Source organism: Nuphar pumila, chromosome 15 (assembly GCF_984573655.1).
Source record: "Nuphar pumila chromosome 15, dmNupPumi1.hap1.1, whole genome shotgun sequence".
Taxonomy (NCBI): domain Eukaryota; kingdom Viridiplantae; phylum Streptophyta; class Magnoliopsida; order Nymphaeales; family Nymphaeaceae; genus Nuphar; species Nuphar pumila.
The window spans coordinates 13,365,214-13,371,684 of NC_143263.1; positions in this window are offsets into that span (position 1 = coordinate 13,365,214).

Sequence of the window (6,471 nt, forward strand, 5' to 3'; positions counted from 1 at the left end):
AGGGCAAGAGAAAATGGGCTTTTATTGTGGGAAGGTCATCACTATTGATTAGGTGATATTCTTTCACTTCCACTTCTTTATTTGCTTTGATGTTTCTCTATTGTAGTGATTTGTGATCTTATTGTGGGTAGGCATTGTGTATGCCCCTTTGTAGTCATTCTTTATATCACATAGTGGAGTTGTTGTTGGGTTGCTCTCAACCCCGTGGTTTTTACCTCTCATTTTGAGAGGGTTTTCTACGTTAAAATTGGTGTGTGTCTCTCTCTTATTGTGTTCTTTATTTTTTTTATTATCTCTTGCTTTTATGAATTGAAGTATATATATTTTTGTCGTATCCTTTGGATGATAAGGGTTTTATTTTGGAGCTCGGGTGGAAGGAGTTATTCTATGTATTATGTGCAAGGCATAGAAGTGTTCTTCTAAGTACTTTGTTGTCATCGCCTTCGTTTCAGAAGTGGTTGCATTCGGTTTGCGCTCATTTTTTCCAACATCACTGGTATCATAGCCTCAGGTTCAAGAATGGATATAAGCATAAGCCAGATGATTAGTTTGAATGACACAAATTATAATTTATGGAAGAACATGATGAAAGATATTTTGTGTGTTAAGGTTTTGTATCTTTCGGTGTTTGCTACTCAAAAACCCGAATCTAAAAGTGATGAAGAATGAGAATTTGAGAATGAGCAAGTGTGTGGTTTTATTCGGCAATTCGTTGATGAGAATGTCTATAATCATATTCAACATGAGAATCATGCAAGGACATTGTGGACTAAGCTTGAAAATTTGTATGCTTCGAAGATCGACAACAACAAATTGTATTTGCTTTGACGGATGATCCAACTCAAGCATAAAGAAGGAAGCTCTATAGCTTACCAGTTGAATAAGTTTCAAGGGATTATTAATCAGTTGTGTGGCATGAGTATTAAATTTGAAGATAAAATTATGTCTTTGGATGCTTGCTACTCTACCAGATTCATGAGACATTTAGTGTCTCACTCACCAACTCCGCTCATAATGGTGTTGTTTCTATGAAGCTTGTTAAAGTCAGTGTCCTCAATGAAGAGATGAGAAGGAAATCTCAAGGTTATTCTCCACAGTTAGAGGCATTTGTCACTGAGAATGGGGAGAAAAGTAAATTTAAGGGTGAGAAGGGTAGAGATAAAAGCCGAAGCAAATCAAGATCAAGATACAAGAATATGGATTGTCATCATTGCAGAAAAAAAGGCACATTAAGAAATATTATTTTCAGTTGAAGAGAGAGAACAAGAATTGTAAAAAGCAAGAAAAGAAGAATATTGAGAATGGTGATCGTGTCACCGCGACTACTTTGACTGAGTTAGTAGTTGTCTATGATGATGATGTGGTGAACTTGACTAGTTATGATACTAGTTGGGTGATAGACAGTGGTGTCTCTCTCTATGTTACTTCAAATAGGGAGTTCTTTACTACTTATACTCTGGGTGACTTTGGAGTGTTGAGAATGAGCAATGATGGTTTGTCTAAAGTTGTTGGTGTTGGTGATGTAAATTTGCAAACCACCAATGAAACTATGTTGATGCTTAAAGATGTTATGTATGTGCTAGATGTTCGCTTGAATTTAATTTTAGTGGGAAAGCTTGGTGATGAAGGCTTTTGTAGTACATTCAATGATGGACAATGGAAGCTCACTAGAGGCTCATTGGTTATGGCTCGTGGAAAGGAGTGCAACAATTTGTATGTTTTGCAGGCATTGATTTCAAAGAATGTCGTGAATGCAACTGAAAATGAGAAGTCAGTTGAATTATGGCACAAGAGGTTGAGTCATATGAGCAAAAAGGGCATTGAATGTTTGATAAAGAAGAATCTACTTCTTGGAGTGAAGAAAGAGAAGTTGAAAAGATGTACTCATTGCTTGGTTGGAAAGCAAATGAGAGTATCTTTCAAGAGTCATCCTCTATCAAGAAAAAAGAAAATTTTAGAATTGGTTCACTCAGATGTATGTGGTCCTTTGAAAGAGAGTTCGCTTGGAGGTACATTTTATTTTGTGACTTTTATTGATGATTATTCAAGAAAGTTATGGGTCTATGCTTTGAAGAGAAAAGATGATGCATTCAAGCAATTTAATGCTCTTGTTGAGAGACAGACAGAGAAGAAGTTGAAGTGCATTTGAACTGACAATGGAGATGAATATTTGGGACCATTTGATGAGTATTGTAAGATGCATGGTATAAGTCATCAAAAGACTCCTCATAAGACTCCTCAGTTGAATAGTGTAGCTGAGAGAATGAATAGAACTCTTGTTGAAAGAGTTAGATGTTTGTTATCAGAGGCAAAGCATTGTGCACAGTGGCCCATGTTATTAACTTATTTCCTCATATTCTTTTAGATGGTGATGTTCTTGATAGAGTTTGGTTTAGAAAGAATGTTTCTTATGACCATTTGTATGTTTTTTAGTGCAAAGCTTTTGTGCATGTTCCTAAAGATGAAAGGACAAAGTTGAAAGCAAAGACACGACAATGTATATTCTTGGGATATGGTCAGGATGAGTTTGGGTATAGGTTGTATGATCCTATTGAGAAGAAGTTTGTCAGAAGCAGAGATGTTGTCTTTGTTGAAGATCAAACCATTGAAGACATTGAGAAAGTGGTGAAGGAAAAATCTCAAAGCAATGATAGCTTGATTGATATGGATCATGTTCCTTTATCATCTTTTTCAAATTCAGTTGAAGATGACATACATGAGGATGTTGAAGATTCATAGCAGAATGTTGGCATGTCAGATATGTCTGATGGTGATAATGTCGAGCAACATGCGACAGGTTCCTCTTCAGTTGCAGAGCTACTTCGCAGATCTACTAGAGAGAGACAACCATCCACTAGATATCCTGCACATGAGTATGTCTGTTGACTGATGGTGAAAAACCTGAGAGCTATGATGAAGCTATGCAAGATGTGCAAAAAGAGAAATGGATTGAAGCAATGAAAGATGAGATGCAATCTCTTTATGACAATCATACTTTTGAGCTTGTACAGTTGCCTAAAGGTAAAAGAGCTTTGAAGAATCGTTGGGTTTTTAGAGTGAAGCGAGATGAGAACTCATTACACCCACGATATAAAGCTAGGTTGGTTGTAAAAGGTTTTAGTCAGAAGAAAGGTGTTGACTTTGAAGTGATCTTCTCGACAGTTGTTGAAATATCTTCTATCAGAGTTGCTTTGAGCTTGGTAGCAAGTCTCGATTTGGAAGTTGAGCAGATGGATGTGAAGACAACCTTTCTCTATGGTGATCTTGAGGAAGAGATATACATGGTGCAACCTGAAGGGTTTGAGAAGAAAGGAAGGGAAATGAAGACTATGCCTGTAGATCGAGAAAGAGCTTGTATGGTTTGAAACAAGCTCTCAGACAGTGGTATAAGAAGTTTGAGTCTTTTATGGGAGAGCATGGTTACAAGAAGACTACTTCAGACCATTGTGTTTTTGTAAAGAAAATTTCAATTGATGATTTTGTCATTTTGTTGCTCTATATTGATGGCATGCTCATTGTGGGCAAGAACACTTCAAAAATTGCTAACTTGAAGAAAGAGTTGGGCAAATCATTTGCTATGAAGGACTTGGGAGTCGCAAGTCAGATTTTGGGCATGAAGATTATTTGTGATAGAAAGGTAAAGAAGTTATGGCTATCACAAGAGAAGTATATTGATAAAGTACTTCAAAGATTCAACATGGATAAGGCAAAGACAATGAACACCCCACTTGGAGTACTGTTCAAGTTGAGTGTGAAGCAGAGTTCTTCTAGAGATAAAGAGAAAGAGGATATGCAAAAGATTCTCTATGCTTTAGCAGTTGGCAGTTTGATGTATGCAATGGTGTGTACGAGGCCAGATATAGCTCATGCAGTTGGGGTTGTTAACAAATTTCTCTCAAATACTGGTAGAGAGCATTGGAATGCTCTGAAGTGGATTTTGAGATATCTTCGAGGCACAAGCAATTTGTGTCTTTATTTTGGTGAGTAGAAACCTACTTTAGTAGGTTATACAGATTCAGATATGGCAGGTGATGTTGATTCTAGAAAGTCTATATCTGGATATTTGATTACTTCAGCAGGTGGTGCAGTGTCTTGTCAGTCAAGACTTCAGAAATGTGTGGCACTATCGACTACAAAGGTATAGTTCATTGCAGTGACAGAAGCCAATAAAGAGTTAGTGTGGATGAAGAAATTTATGCAAGAACTTGGTTTTACTCAAGAGAAATATGTTTTGTATTGTGACAGTCAGAGTGCGTTTCTTGGCAAGAATTCTACTTTTCATGCAAGGTCGAAGTACATTGATGAGAGGTATCATTGGATATGTGATGTGTTAGATGCAAAGCTACTTGAGCTTGAGAAGATTCATACAGATGATAATGGTGCAGATATGATGACCAAGGAGTTGCCTCGTGGTAAGCTTGAAGTATGTTGCTCTATCACCGGTTTGGCGAAGTCCTCCACATAGTCTGTGAGGGGGAGATGTGTTGAATTTGGGTCCCCTCCATGTGGAGGACCCGATCCAAGGAAGGTGAAGAGATGCACTTCACCTTGCATTTTTTTTAGGCTTGAAAAGGAGCAAAATAACAAGAAGTGAAGGACTAAAATTGAAAAGGTAAAAAAGAAAAAAAAAGGAGAAAAGAGGGCACGATGGATGGTATGCTTGGTGGAGTCCTTTTGGGATTTGCTCTTTAAAGAAAAGAGAGAAAGAAAGAGAGGGAAGAGGGTTTCTTCCTTTTGTTTTGTGTGGGGCTTCCACAAGATTGTGAGAAAGAGAGAAAAAGAGTGGGAGAGAAGGAGAAAGAAAGAAGAAAAGCTTTGATTGTTAGTGTTCTTCATCTTCTTTCTTATCCTCTTCTTGTTTTGTAAAGATTAGGGCAAGATAAAAAGGACTTTTGTTGTGGGAAGGTCATCACTATTGATTAAGTGATATTCTTTCACTTCCATCTCTTTATTTGCTTTGATGTTTCTCTATTGTGGTGATTTGTGGGCTTATTGTGGGTAGACATTGTGTATGCCCTTTTGTAACCATTCTTTATATCACATAGTGGAGTTGTTGTTGGGTTGCTCTCAACCCCGTGGTTTTTACCTCTCATTTTGAGAGGGTTTTCACGGTAAAATTGGTGTGTCTCTCTTTCTTATTGTGTTCTTTATTTTCTTTATTATCCCTTGCTCTTGTGAATCGAAGTATATATATTTTTGTGGTATCCCTTAGATGATAAGGGTTTTTTTTTGGAGCTCGTGTGGAAGGAGTTATTCTATGTGTTATGTGCAAGACCTAGAAGTGTTCTTCTTCTAGGTACTTTGTTGTCATCGTCTTCGTTTGAGAAGTGGTTGCATTCGGTTTGCGTTTTTTTTTTCAACAAAGAGTGTGGTCTTGTGAGTGCTACTGTTGGTGGCCTATATAAGGTGTGATCGGATGAATGATGCCAATCTTTTGTTTGATACGATTCCAAGTAGAGATGGTCTCATGGACTACGATGATTTCAGGTTATACGCATAGGGGAGAATCAACAAAGGCTAATGAATTATTTAATATGATGCTGGTTTCTGGTGTAGCTCCGAATGAGTTTACATTTGGTAGCATCGTTAGAGCTGTTGCTTGCTTGAAAGATTTAAAATTGGGGAAGAAGATTCATGGTTGCTTAATTGCAAGGGGCTACAAGGATGATTTCTACATCTCTACTACACTAATTGATTTCTATTGCAGGTGTGAGAGAATTGATGATGCATTGTATGTATTCTCTCAAATGGAGAAACCTTGTTTAAATTCCTGCAATGCATTGCTAGATGGTTTAATATCAAATAGCAGACTCGGTTGTGCAGAAAATGTTTTCTCTAAAATGGTCGAATTGAATTCTGTAACTTATAATATAATGATTAAGGGATATGCACGATATGGTAGGAACAGGGAAGCAAGGCGTATCTTTGATTCCATGCCTGAGAAATGTCTAGTTTCTTTTAACACCATGATATCAGGCTACGCATGGAATGGTGAGCTAGATGAAGCGAGAATATTATTTGAAGCGATGGAAGGGGAGAAGCAGAATACGGTAACTTGGAATGCTCTGATTTCTGGTTATCTACAGAATCAGCTTCCTGGTGAAGCACTCATGCTTTATGTGCAAATGCATGAATGCGCAGTGCAACCCAACAGATCAACATTGTCAAGCATATTATGTGCATGTGCAGGTCTTGGATATCTACAGCTGGGGAGATTAGTTCATGCTCAAGCGGTTAAATTACCTATTGGTTCAGACGTATATATATGTCGGAACTTCCTGTGTTGACATGCATGCAAAGTGCGGTGATATAGGCAGTGCTCAACGAGCATTATTTCTTATGCATGAGCGTAACGTATCTGCATGGACTGCACTGATCAATGGGTATGCACGTCATGGATTAGGAAAAGAGTCAATTTGTCTATTTGAGCAGTTGTTGAAGGATGGCATAAAACCAAACCAGGTTACTTTT